Here is a 13,001-nt window from a genome sequence, read left to right as displayed (position 1 = left end):
AACTGGGCGGGACTGCAACTGTAAAAAAGACCAGTGCAGGGGACGAGCAACTTCGCAGGATACAGCAGGAGCAGGGAGAGGTAAGTATATGACAGTTTGTTATGTTACTCAATGGTGAAGGGTTTATATCAAGATGATACAACTAGGACAATCCCTTTAACCAGACACCCCCATATACTTACCCTCCGTGCTCCTGGGCTCTTCTTCAACTCACAATCATAAGGTTGGCAGTGTTGGGACACTGCCGCATGAAGTGTAGATGCTGGAGGTGAACAGGAGCCCAGGAGTGGGAAAGGTAAGAATTATCTGCCATTTTCTGTTGTATGAATTCAATAGAAAGTGGCCCATAATTAAAAATAAAATCGCCAAAGTTGTTTAAGAGGAGTGATTGCTCCCATGGGTGATGTAATATTGCTGTTGCATCCATGCTGTATCAGCCTGCACAGCATGTAGCCAAGAGTATCACTATGCAGGGAAAGATTTAGAAAGAGATGCAATGCTACTAGTACTGCAGCTCATTCGGTCTCAGGATCGATGGGGGTCTTGGCAGTTGGTAGTCGATGATCAAAAAGGGATTGCATGTGATGGTATATTTTTAAAGGGGACCCGTCACCTCTCCTGACATATCTGATTTAGTAAATAGTTGCATTCCCTATAATGTAACCATTCTGGAACAACTTTTCTTGCATTGTGCTATCCCTCTGTAATTCCAACTGGAGGGGGGTGTCTTAGCATAGTCTCACATTGTCCAATCACTGCTGATAGTACAGACTGTGCACGGACACAACCCTAGCTCAAGGGGATGGTAACAGTTGTGTCAATTTATTCATAAATTTCTAGGAGGAATGGTTTGCCCCTATGACTTGGCGTTCCATTCTAACCACATCTTTAAAGTATGTTTATTCTCACTGCAGCATTTTAGAATAAAACACACACAAGGGTACACTCGTCCCGGGCTCATGCTGACTGTGGTTTGGGGAGCATGAATCTAGTGACAGGTTCTCTTTAAAGATACTGTATAAAAAAGAAAACATCAAGATTGCAAACCTGCATTGCAACATGACGCCCTATGATTATCAATGTGGTCACACTGCAGAATGCAACATGAGCTGCCTATTAAAATCCAAACCTGCTGGATTCTTGGTCACACACAATTTTACCCTTACAGACTGCTATGTAAGATGCTGTGACTGCAACTTGATCGCAACCAATCTGTGATTTGATTGTTTTTGTCAAATTGCAAATTTAAAATAGCTGCACAACAGCAAGTTACAGACAAATTGCACACATTTTTTGGTTGCGCAACTTGTGTGAGACTTGATGTTGTATGATTGTAATCATCATGTAGCCTTATCCTAACTTGTATAAAAGGGAAAGGGACTATCCAAGTGAATTGACTCCTTTAAAGGGCTACTCTGGCAAAAACATATTTTTCTATCCCTCACCTGATTGCCTGTCACGCACTGGACATGTCCTATATATATTGCAGTCACTTCCATGCAGTGCAGCTACCTGTCTTATACTTATCTCCCAGCATCTTGATACTGAGATTTTTGCTTTTACTTTCACATGATTCCATAGTGCATCAGTACAGCATTATATAATCAGCTAGAAACTGTACCATTTATGTTGCAGGAAAAACGCTGCCATTATATTTTGTATTCACCTAAATAAGCTACAGCCCATAATTATACAGTCAGAAGGATGCGCTGTGATCTCCTTTACTATAACTGTGTGACAGGAGCTGTGTGAGCATTACCAGTAGAGATGAGTGAGCACCCAAATGCTTGAGTCCCCGTTATTCGAGTCGAGCTTTTCGTAAAAATTCGAGAGCTCTACTCGAGTAATGAACCCTATTGACTACAATGGGAGGCTCGAGCATTTTTGTATGTGGGACGCTGGGTGCCGAGCTTTTTTTTTTTCCTAGGTTCGTTTCTCTCTCTCTCTCGCCTGCCAGACAAAAAATTTGCCAATGACGCGCGCTGTGTCGCAGCGGGGACGGGCCAAAACAAGCATGTCACAGCAGGGAGGAGCCAAAAACTGGGGCGGGTTCAAACACGGCTTGATGCTCGTTCGAGTAACGAGCAACATCGAGTACGCTAATACTCGAACAAGCATCAAGCTCGGCATAGTAGTTTCGCTCACCTCTAATTACCAGTAACTGTGATCGGACTGCCTGTGTGCTCCTCTAGGCAGTTTCTGTGGTAGGGTTCATATAATAGCAACACACAGACTGAGAACATGACTAGTTTGAGAATAGATAAACCCAAGTAAATCGGAGCTGGTCAGAATTGAAACCATGTGACTATCTGAGCAGAGAGAGGCCAGGGGCTTTAGTTAGAAAGAAATAACTAACCAAGGTAACACTAGGTGACTTAAATATACTGAGGGAATAGCTACATAATGAATGAAAAAAAGATTTCCCTGGAGAGGCCCTTTAAGCAAAAACAGATCTTTTAAACTTAGAATTATGGAACAGAGTTTAACTTTGCATCACAAAAATTCGAGCTGCAAGTACACGAAGTGTAGACAATAAATGAGGCCACAATATTCAGCAATAAACACAGGCAGTAGATTTTACTTTTGTTCTCAACCCATCATAGAAGAAAGTGCGACATCAATAAGTCAATAAGTTTGGAATCCATTGTATGTTAGGTACAAAAAGAAAAAAAAACAATTTTTCCATTTTTCGTTTGAAAGGCACAAGAGCTAAGGTTTCTGTCTGTAAAAAAGCAAGCAAACTCAGAATACTGCATCAACATGTCAATGTGCATTAATTCGGTAATGCTCTAGTATTGACATTCCTATCACAGCTAGAATGAAGAATAAAGGCACAACAGGGGTTATTTATTAGAACTACACTACGTATTTTGTAAGTTGTTTCTTTTTGTCTCTTCGCATGGTGATTTCAGTGTCGCTCAGTTTATCTAGCTTTTACCTACTTGATGAAAGCTCCACAAAACAGGAATGCTTTAAATATGTCCTTTCATAGTTTTGTAAGCAGTTCTTCTGACTACTGCTTTACCTTTGAGCTGTTCCCTTCTGCATACCATCAGCCGTCCATATTCGTCCTCTTTCTCAAGCCCCTTGTAAAAGAGAAGGACCCCCAAAGATCATACAGGTGTGCATTCACCCACCTGCCCTCAGTGTTCTCCATTATGGATCTGACAGCTTTATAACTTCTGTATATATGGACTTGAGTTTTTTACAAATGGACAGTGCCTTGTAGTTATTTGGAAATATAATAACTGCATATATAAATGGGGGACTTACCCGGTGTTTGGCAGGGTTCCTGATATAGGATTACCTGCCAGCATCCCAGAGTCCAGGTTTGCTTGGTATTTGTAGTCGTGATTAGAGATGAGCGAGCACCAAAATGCTCGGGTGCTCGTTACTCGAGTCGAACTTTCAGTGATGCTCGAGAGTTCGTTTCAAGTAATGAACCCCATTGAAGTCAATAGGCGACTCGAGCAATTTTGTATATCGCCGATGCTCGCTAAGGTTTTCATTTGTGAAAACCTGGGAAATTCAAGAAAGTGATGGGAACGACACAGAAACGGATAGGGCAAGCGAGGGGCTACATGTTGGGCTGCATCTCAAGTTCCCAGGTCCCTGCGCTGAGCCAATGAGAGGCAGCAGTCACTCACCCATTCATGAATTCATGAATGGGTGTGTGAGTGAGATCTGCCTCTGATTGGTCAGGCTGTGACCAATTAGAGGCAGCTCATTCAGCAGGCGGGGATTTTAAATCCCTGGCTGATGAATACCACTCACAGCTGTTCAGAGCAGTTCAGGAGGACTGCCGCTGGCCGTGCTGGCCGTGCTGAACTCCGTCTGCCGGGACCAGGTGAGTACATATTTTTTTTTATTTTTACACATTTCTGGATGAATTGCAGGGAAGGGCTTATATATTTAAGCCCTTCCCGACAATTCATCCCGCGATCGCCGGCAGACCATTGCTTTCAATGGAGCCGGCTGTATTGCTTGATGACATGGTGGGGCCGCTGTGTGTCATGTGACCTGCCGCATTGATCAGTGGAGCTTGAAAAAGGCACTTGTAGCAAAACAACTTAAAGATCTTAGAGCTAAAGAAAGAATTAGATATCTCCTTGACTCTCAAGGCAGGAAAATCTTCCACCCTCAAAAGATTACAACCCAAATATTCAGCACCCTCATAACGAAGAAATACAGAACTTCCCACAAAGCATAAATCTTCCCCGTCTTTCTTCAGCACAAATAGACAACCTATCTACGCCAATCACCACACAAGAGGTGTTAGATACGACCAAATTACTAAAGCCCCACAAGACTCCTGACCCAGACGGCTTTTCAAACGGCTATTATAAAAAATTCGCCCTACTCTTGGCCCCACACCTGGCATCCGTGTTCAATGGGGTGATGGGAAGTGGCTCCTTCCCATCCGAGATGTTGGAAGCTTTGATTGTGACAATCCCCAAACCTGGAAAGGAGATCACATCCCCGGCGAACTTCTGACCCATTTCCCTCTTAAATACGGATGTAAAAATGTACGCTAAACTTCTTAGTGTAAGACTGTTCTCAGTCCTCCCACTTTTGGTAGCAACGGACCAAGTGGGTTTTGTCCTCCAAAGACAGGCCCCTGATGACACCCGACGATTCCTGGACCTTGTCAGGGTGGCGGAAAGGAATGGGACCCCGGCATTAATCTTGGCATTAGATGCTGAGAAAGCATTTGACCGAATAGATTGGGGATTTCTGGAAGCCACCCTGGGAAGGTTTGGCTTCTCGGGGTCCATCAAATCAGCAATAATGTCTCTGTACGTGGCCCTGTCCGCAAAAGTCTTCTTCTCAGGATGCCTCTCCTCCTCATTTGCCATTTCAAATGGCACAAGACAGGGGTGTCCTCTATCGCCCTTTATAATTCACCTTGATAATGGAACCGCTGGCAGAAAAATTCAGAAATAATCAGAACATCCAAGGGATCAAAATAGCATCACAGGAGCATAAAATCGGACTATATGCGGACGATGTTATACTAGCCATTACAAACCCTATCTCCTCCCTGACCCACGCCCAGTCTACCCTAACTCAATTTGGCGACATCTCATATTATAAGATCAACAACACAAAATCTCAACTGTTAAATCTAGGCCTAGACGCCAAGACGGCCCAGACTATTACTGAAACCTTCCCCTTTACCTGCTGTAATAGTTCTATTCCATACCTAGGCATTAACATAGCGTACCCAAGCTCCGTTACCTTCTCAAAAAACTACCTACCACTTCTTAAACGAATGCCAAATATTTTAAGCAAATTTCGTAAACCCTTCATCTCCTGGGCGGGTAGAATCGCAGCGGTTAAAATGATGATTCTCCCTCGAATCTTATACGTCTTCAGAACAGTAACAATCCCAATCTTCAATCATTTCATCCTTAAACTCCAAGCTATCATCAACCAATTCATCTGGGGAGGAGGCCATGCCAGAGTAAAATTCTCCACCCTGGCAAGACCATACGAACTAGGAGGTATGAAAGCCCCCGATATTAAGCAATATTTTACTGCAGTCACATTGGATCAAATCAAACACTAGTGGGTCACCCCGTCACCAAAGAAATGGGTAAATATAGAAGCAGCAGCCCTAGGGGCACCCTTGATCTCCCTCCTTGGAGTTAATCCTCCCCCACTCCCGACCCACTCCTTAGCAAGTCTTCAGGTTTCGGTTAAGACATGGAATCAACTATTATCTTCAAACCTAGAAAAAGTCCCACCCATAGCCCTCCTTTGAGATTCCTATCCTCCATACTCCCAAATTTCGAATATGGGACTTGGGAGAAATTTGGAGTTAAAAAGATCAGAGACCTCTGCAAAGAAGGGGCCATAATGGACTTTCCCACAGTAAGTAAAACATTCAACCTCCCTACTAAACTAGGCTTCTCATATTTGAGATTGAGATTTGCATTAGAATCCCTAGATATCCATAAACCTATATTACCCAAAACGGCCTTTACTTTCTTCTCTCTCTCAGTAGACGTCTTCGGAGGCATATCTATTTTTTACGAGAACTCTTTCTCCCAGATCGCCCAAACTAAATCAGCTCACATGACATTATGGGAGCTCGACTTTAAACAAACATTTAGCTTGGAGGAATGGACCCGTGCTCTCGCTTGGACTAAAATGATTTCTCATGGCATCTCTCATTGGGAGTCATCCCAGAAGTTATTCCTTCGCTGGTATCTTACCCCGGCAAGAGTATCTTAGATGAACGCCCTAACCCCGGAGACCTGCTGGAGAGGTTGTGGTGCAAAAGGCACTTACTTCCACATGTGGTGGTTATGTCCAGTTATACGGTCTTTCTGGAATTTAGCATTTAACCCCTTAACGACTGGGCCATAGTGTTTTTACGTCCTGCCCTCTCTGAGGATGTAAAAACATGCGTCCTACAGAGAATAAAGCCCCGTGGGCTATGGACGTGACAGCTCCATGCTGTCGGTGCCCGAAGGTAGCCGACAGCATGGGGCTGTCATCCCGGGCTGCGGTGACCCCCCCCCCCCCCCCGGCATTGCGATTGGATAGCGCCGATCGCAATAAAGTAAATAAAAGTGGTGAAAAAGTTAAAGATTCAGCTGCCCTGATAGATTGGATCCATCAGGGCAGCTGAAAGTACTCACCTGGCTTCCCCGATGTCTGCCGCGATGAATGGGTCTTCCGGGACCCGGCGCGGCTCTTCTGCGCATGCGCACCAGACAAATGACGTCACGTGCATGCGCAGAAGACTGGGAACCCCGGGAAGTTTAAAATCTCCTGGTTCCCGGCTCCTGAAGGTAGCCGGGAACCAGGGGATTTTTTAAAAAGTAAAAATAAGGTTAATTTCACCTCCCTTCATGGATCGGATCCATGAGGGGAGGTGAAAATACTCACCCCCGGTCCTCAGCGGTGTCCCGGTCTTCCGGGACCTGAGTCCCCTTCTACGCATGCACGCCCAATGATTGACATCGGGCGCGGGCACAGTGAGGCTCAGGACCCAGGAAATTTAAAATCCCTCTGCTCCTGGCTGCCATGTGTAGCCAGGAGCAGAGGGATGTCACTGCAAAGATGATATATCCGTGAGGGAGGATGAAATTACGTACCTAAGGCCCCCGGATTTATCAGCGGACTTTACCACAGCTTCTGCGCATGCGGCCGTCACCAAAGCGGCAGACGCATGCGCAAAAGCCGTGGATAGCCAGGATAACTTAAAATTTCCCTGCTCTTGGCTACAAAACTTAGTCAAGAGCCTTGAAATTTCACAGGAGGCCGGGGTGAGCGGTTCCTGATCACGTGATTGCCGTTATCCAATGGATAATGGCGATCACGTAAAAGTTTTTTAAAAAAGTTAGTTTCATCTTGCCTCACCGATGCGATCTGTGAAATGAGATGAAACTTTTTACCGGAGGCCTCCGTATTTGCACCCCGACGCGATCCTCATCCGTGAACTTACCCGAATTCTGCACATGTGACCGCCGGCAAAATACCAGACACATGCGCAGGAGTCGGGGAGCCCAGGAAACATAAAATCTCCTTGCTCTCGGCGACCGTTGGTCACCGAGAGCCTGGAGCAGTGACGGGTGGCCTCGTTGAGCAGTCCCCAGTCACGTAATAAAAAGGTAGCGTTCTACCTTTGACCGGTCTCACATGACCGGATAGGAATTATGGATTCTGCATGCGTCTGATCCGCGGTATTACGCAGATCAATTGCATTGGATTACACAATTCCGCTCACATTAGTGGGTCGGAATTGCGTAATCCACTCGCAGAAAAGAGAACGCAGCAGGTTGTATTTTACTGCGGATATCCGCAACATAGAGCCCATTGTGCTCCATGGTCGCAGATATACCTGCAGCCCATACGCAACTACATTGTGTACGGGCTGCGGGTACCTGCATCATCGCTAAGCGACAGTGCGGGAAATACAAACAAAAAAAAAATTGTACTACGAATGACTGCCTGTGTGAGTAAGCAGTTATGCGCAGTACATTACGCGACCGTACGCAGGGTCACAGCCAGACTCACAGCTGGGATCCGCTGTGGGCCTCCACAAGCGGATTCCGCTTGCGGCTGCGTGAGCCCGGCGTTATTCAGACCGCTACCAGTAATACGTATTTTATAAGAAGCTGCGGGAACACTCGCCTTCCTGCAGTTCCAGGAGCACCTTGTTGAGTGTCTTCTGTGTGAGACCGCCGCACCTCAGCAAGCTTACGGAGACTCACAGAGCGCCACTTTTTACACCCCATACCCGCCACTGAGGTCAAGAAATGACCCCCAAAAAGCATGAGAGGAGGGGGGATACTGGTTTTATTGCCCCATGTGCCCATTCCAACCAGCCTCCGTAATTACCCCTGTCTTTGGAAATACCACAAAATTCACATTATTACTTTTATCTATGATTTGCGAATGCCGAAAAGGGCGTGGAGTGTGTGTGGGCAGGAGGAAAATTTTTAGAGAGTCAATTTTTATTCCGTACGAATAAGCAATAGGGCCTGGAATTTATTCAGTTGTGCCATGAAATCCAATGGGTGTTCCCTCCTTTATAGGCCTTGCCATGGGTCCTGTAAGTAAATTAGGGCCACAATGGGTATGTTCATGAACACGGGACAAATAGGGGGATCCGTTTGAGGGTGAATGTCTTCATTCCTATGTACCCTGTACAAAAAAACTGTTTTTAAATTTAAGAAAATTGACAAAAAAAATTGAAAATCTTAACTTTTTCCTTCGTCTTTGCTTAGATTCATTCAAATACTATGGGGTCAAAATACGCAGTACACCCCTAGATGAATTTGTTAAGCAGTCTAGTTTTCAAAATGGGGTCATTTAAGGGGGTTCTTTATAGTTTTGGCCGCTCAATGGCTCTATAAGTGGGCAATGGGGCCTGGAATTTATTCAGTTGTACCCTGAAATCCAACAGGTATTCCTTTCATTGTAGGCCTAGCCATGTGTCCTGTAAGTCTATTAGGGCCACAATGGGTATGTTTCTGAACACGGGACAAACAGGGGTATTCATTTTGGGGTGCAAGTCTTCATTTATATATGTGCTGTACAAAAAAAACTTGTTTTTAAATTGACACAATAGCCCAAAAAATGAAAATCGTAATTTTTTCTTACTGCTTTGCTTAGATCTATTCAAAAATTGTAGGGTTAAAATACACAGTACACCCCTAGATAAATTCGATAAGGGGTCTAGTTTTCAAAATGAGGTCATTTGTGGGGGTTCTCTATAGTTTTGGCCGCTCAAGAACTCTACAAGTGGGCAATGGGGCCTAAAAGGACTTCAAGCAAAATCAATGTTCTGAAAGCCACCGATTACTCCTTTCATTTTGTGCCCCGTTGAGCATGCGGACATAAGATTAGGGCCACAATGGGTAAATTTCTGAAAACAGCACAAACAGGGGTATCCATTTTGGGGTGCAAGTCTTCCTTCATATGTGTGCTGTACAAAAAAAGCTGTTTTTAAAATGACAGAATTGCCAAAAAAATGAAAATCCTAATTTTTTTCCTTTTGCTTGGCTTGAATTCGTTCAAAAACTGTGGGGTCAAAATATGCAGTACACCCCTAGATAAATTCATTAAGGGGTCTAGTTTTCAAAATGGGGTCATTTGTGGGGGTTCTATATGGTTTTGGGCGCTCAAGAACTCTACAAATGGGCAATGGGGCCTAAAAGGACTTCAAGCAAAATCTATGTTCTGAAAGCCACCGATTACTCCTTTCATTTTGTGCCCCGTTGAGCATGCGGACATAAGATTAGGGCCACAATGGGTATATTTCTGAAAACAGCACAAACAGGGGTATCCATTTTGGGGTGCAAGTCTTCCTTCATATGTGTGCTGTACAAAAAAAGCTGTTTTTAAAATGACAGAATTGCCAAAAAAAGAAAATCCTAATTTTTTTCCTTTTGCTTGGCTTGAATTCGTTCAAAAACTGTGGGGTAAAATATGCAGTACACCCCTAGATAAATTCCTTAAGGGGTCTAGTTTTCAAAATGGGGTCATTTGTTGGGGTTCTATATGATTTTGGGCGCTCAAAAACTCTACAAATGGGCAAAGGGGCCTAAAAGGACTTCAAGCAAAATCTATGTTCTGAAAGCCACCGATTACTCCTTTCATTTTGTGCCCCGTTGAGCATGCGGACATAAGATTAGGGCCACAATGGGTAAATTTCTGAAAACAGCACAAACAGGGGTATCCATTTTGGGGTGCAAGTCTTCCTTCATATGTGTGCTGTACAAAAAAAGCTGTTTTTAAAATGACAGAATTGCCAAAAAAATGAAAATCCTAATTTTTTTCCTTTTGCTGTGCTTGAATTTATCCAAAAACTGTGGGGTCAAAATACACAGTACACCCCTATACAAATTTGTTAAGGAGTCTAGTTTTCAAAATGGGGTCATTTGTGGGGGTTCTATATGGTTTTGAGCACTCAAAAACTCTACAAGTGGGCAATGGGGCCTAAAAGGACTTCAAGCAAAATCTATGTTCTGAAAGCCACTGACTGCTCCTTTCATTTTGGGCCCCGTTGTGCATCCAGACATTAGATTAGGGCCACAATGGGCATGTCTCTGAACACGGGACAAACAGGGGTATCCATTTTTGGGTGCAAGTATTCATTCATATGTGTGCTGTACAAAAAAAGCTGTTTTTAAAATGACAGAATTGCCAAAAAAACGAAAATCACAATTTTTTCCTTTTGCTTGGCTTGAATTCATTCAAAAACTGTGGGGTCAAAATATGCAGTACACCCCTAGATAAATTCCTTAAGGGGTCTAGTTTTCAAAATGAGGTCATTTGTGGGGGTTTTCTATGGTTTTGGGCACTCAAGAACTCTACATGTGTGCTATGGGGCCTAAAAGGACTTCAAGCAAAATTTCTGTTTTGAAAGACACTAACTACTCCTTTCATTTTGGGCCCCGCTGTGGACTCAGATATAACATTAGGGCCACAATGGGTATATTTCTGAACACAGGAGAAACAGGGGTATCCATTTTGGGGTGTAAATCCTCATTTTCATGTAAACTATAGGAAAAGAAATATGTCTTTAAAATGACAGATTTGCAAAAATATGAAATTTTACTTTTTCTCCTCTAAATTGAATTAATTCCTGAAAAAAAACTGTGGGGTCAAAATACTCATGACACCCCTCAGTGAATACACTAAGGGGTGTAGTTTTTAAAATGGGGTCATTTGTGGGGGTATCTATCATTTTGACTCCTATGAGCCTTTCCAATCTTGGCTTGGTGTAGGAAAACAAAGTGTTCCTCAAAATGCTAAAAAGTAATGTTAAATTTGTACGTCTCCTAAATGGTTAAAAAAAAAACGAAAGTTTTTCCAATGTGCGCCCAAAATAAATTAAACGGGTGGAAATATATATCTTAGCAAAAATTTCTATATTATGTTCGCACACATTTAAGATATTGCAGTTGGAAATGTGAAAAAATGACGATTTTTTCAAAATTTTTCCAATTTTGGCGCTTTTAAGAAATAAACACAAATTCTATCGGTCTATTTTTTCTGCCTAAATGAAGTACAACATGTGGCGAAAAAACATTGTCAGAATCGCTTGGATATGCAAAACCTTTCTGGTGTTTTTCCATGTTAAAGTGACACATGTCAGATTTGCAAAATTTGGCCTGGTCATTAAGGCACAAACAGGCTTGGTCACTAAGGGGTTAACTTCATATATACCGTTACTCACCAATACGTGCCCCCTGACCCAACCCTGGCCCTTTGCTTCTTGAATACTGGTAAACTATCCCCCTTCTACTCGGCCCTCATTTCTCACATTATCCTAGCGTCACGTTTGGCAATTGCTAAGCACTGGAAATCAAAAGAAGTTCCATCTATAGCGGAAGTAAGAAATTCAGTGAACCACACTTTTCACTTGGAACAAGCCTACTCACGCAGATTCGCCACTAAGCCCCCTCGAACATCTTTCTGGGTAACCTGGTTAGATTATACCTCCAGGAATCCCTTATAAAAGGATAGGTAGGAAAAGAAATGGGGGAAGAGGGTTACTTAATCAGACAAGACTACTGCAACTACTATTTAATGACACTAATTTCCCCATCAATTAAACGCAAATAATTCCAAAACCCTGAACCCCCATCTACCCCCACACCGCCTCCTCCCCTCAGACTTAATACCGCCACCTCTAACATCTAGACTAGTCCTATACCACATTTAACAATAGGTATAAAGCCCAAAAATGTTTCTACTTAACGTTTGAAAGGTACCTCCGTTGTACATGTTATGTTTAGTGTTGATTTTGTTTTGTTATGTTTATTGCCTAATTATTACTGTGCACCATATACCAACATAATTGTCTGTTTATTATGAAAAATCTTAATTAAAATTCAATTATTAAAAAAGAAAAAGGCACTTGTATGTGCTGAAACACGTTGCTATAGGGCTATAGAGCACTTTATATTTTTGTATGAGTTAATACATTTGTTATGCTAATTAGCTTAGTAGTAACTTGTTCTTGTAATCCTTTGAGTGCGGAGTATTTTTTTCCGATTTTACCATCTTGCATAGATATGGACTTGTTCTAACAAAATGTACCATATGTATGGCATTTCTCCTAATTAATGTTTACATACAACATATAAAGAAGCATGAATGTGACCGTGGCATTTTCTGGGAGGATTGAGTCTTATTGAACTGATGTGAGTCACCACTGTGTTCAACGGAACTAGTGAACATAGTGCTGTCTACTAAAGGTTCTTCAGTTGATGCTTATGTAATGTTGAATCCATAAGGCATTACCATTGAATTTCAGTGGGAGCTCATCCAGGAAATCACATTGTTGTTGGTTATGGGCTAAGGAATCATTCCTATGTTTGAGATATGTGGTTGCAGTACAGTATGTAGAGTATGTGGTCGCAATATAACTTAGATTAATCAGATCAGAGTATCTTGATATATTCCTGCTCCCCAAACTTGATATGTACTTTTTCCAAATTAGAATGCAGTTTATTACTCTAATTTTTAATACTCAT

The sequence above is a fragment of the Eleutherodactylus coqui genome, chromosome 2 (genome assembly GCF_035609145.1).
Source record: "Eleutherodactylus coqui strain aEleCoq1 chromosome 2, aEleCoq1.hap1, whole genome shotgun sequence".
NCBI classification, from domain to species: domain Eukaryota; kingdom Metazoa; phylum Chordata; class Amphibia; order Anura; family Eleutherodactylidae; genus Eleutherodactylus; species Eleutherodactylus coqui.
The sequence above is the reverse complement of the archived record's forward strand: the minus strand, read 5'-3'. Positions refer to the sequence as shown.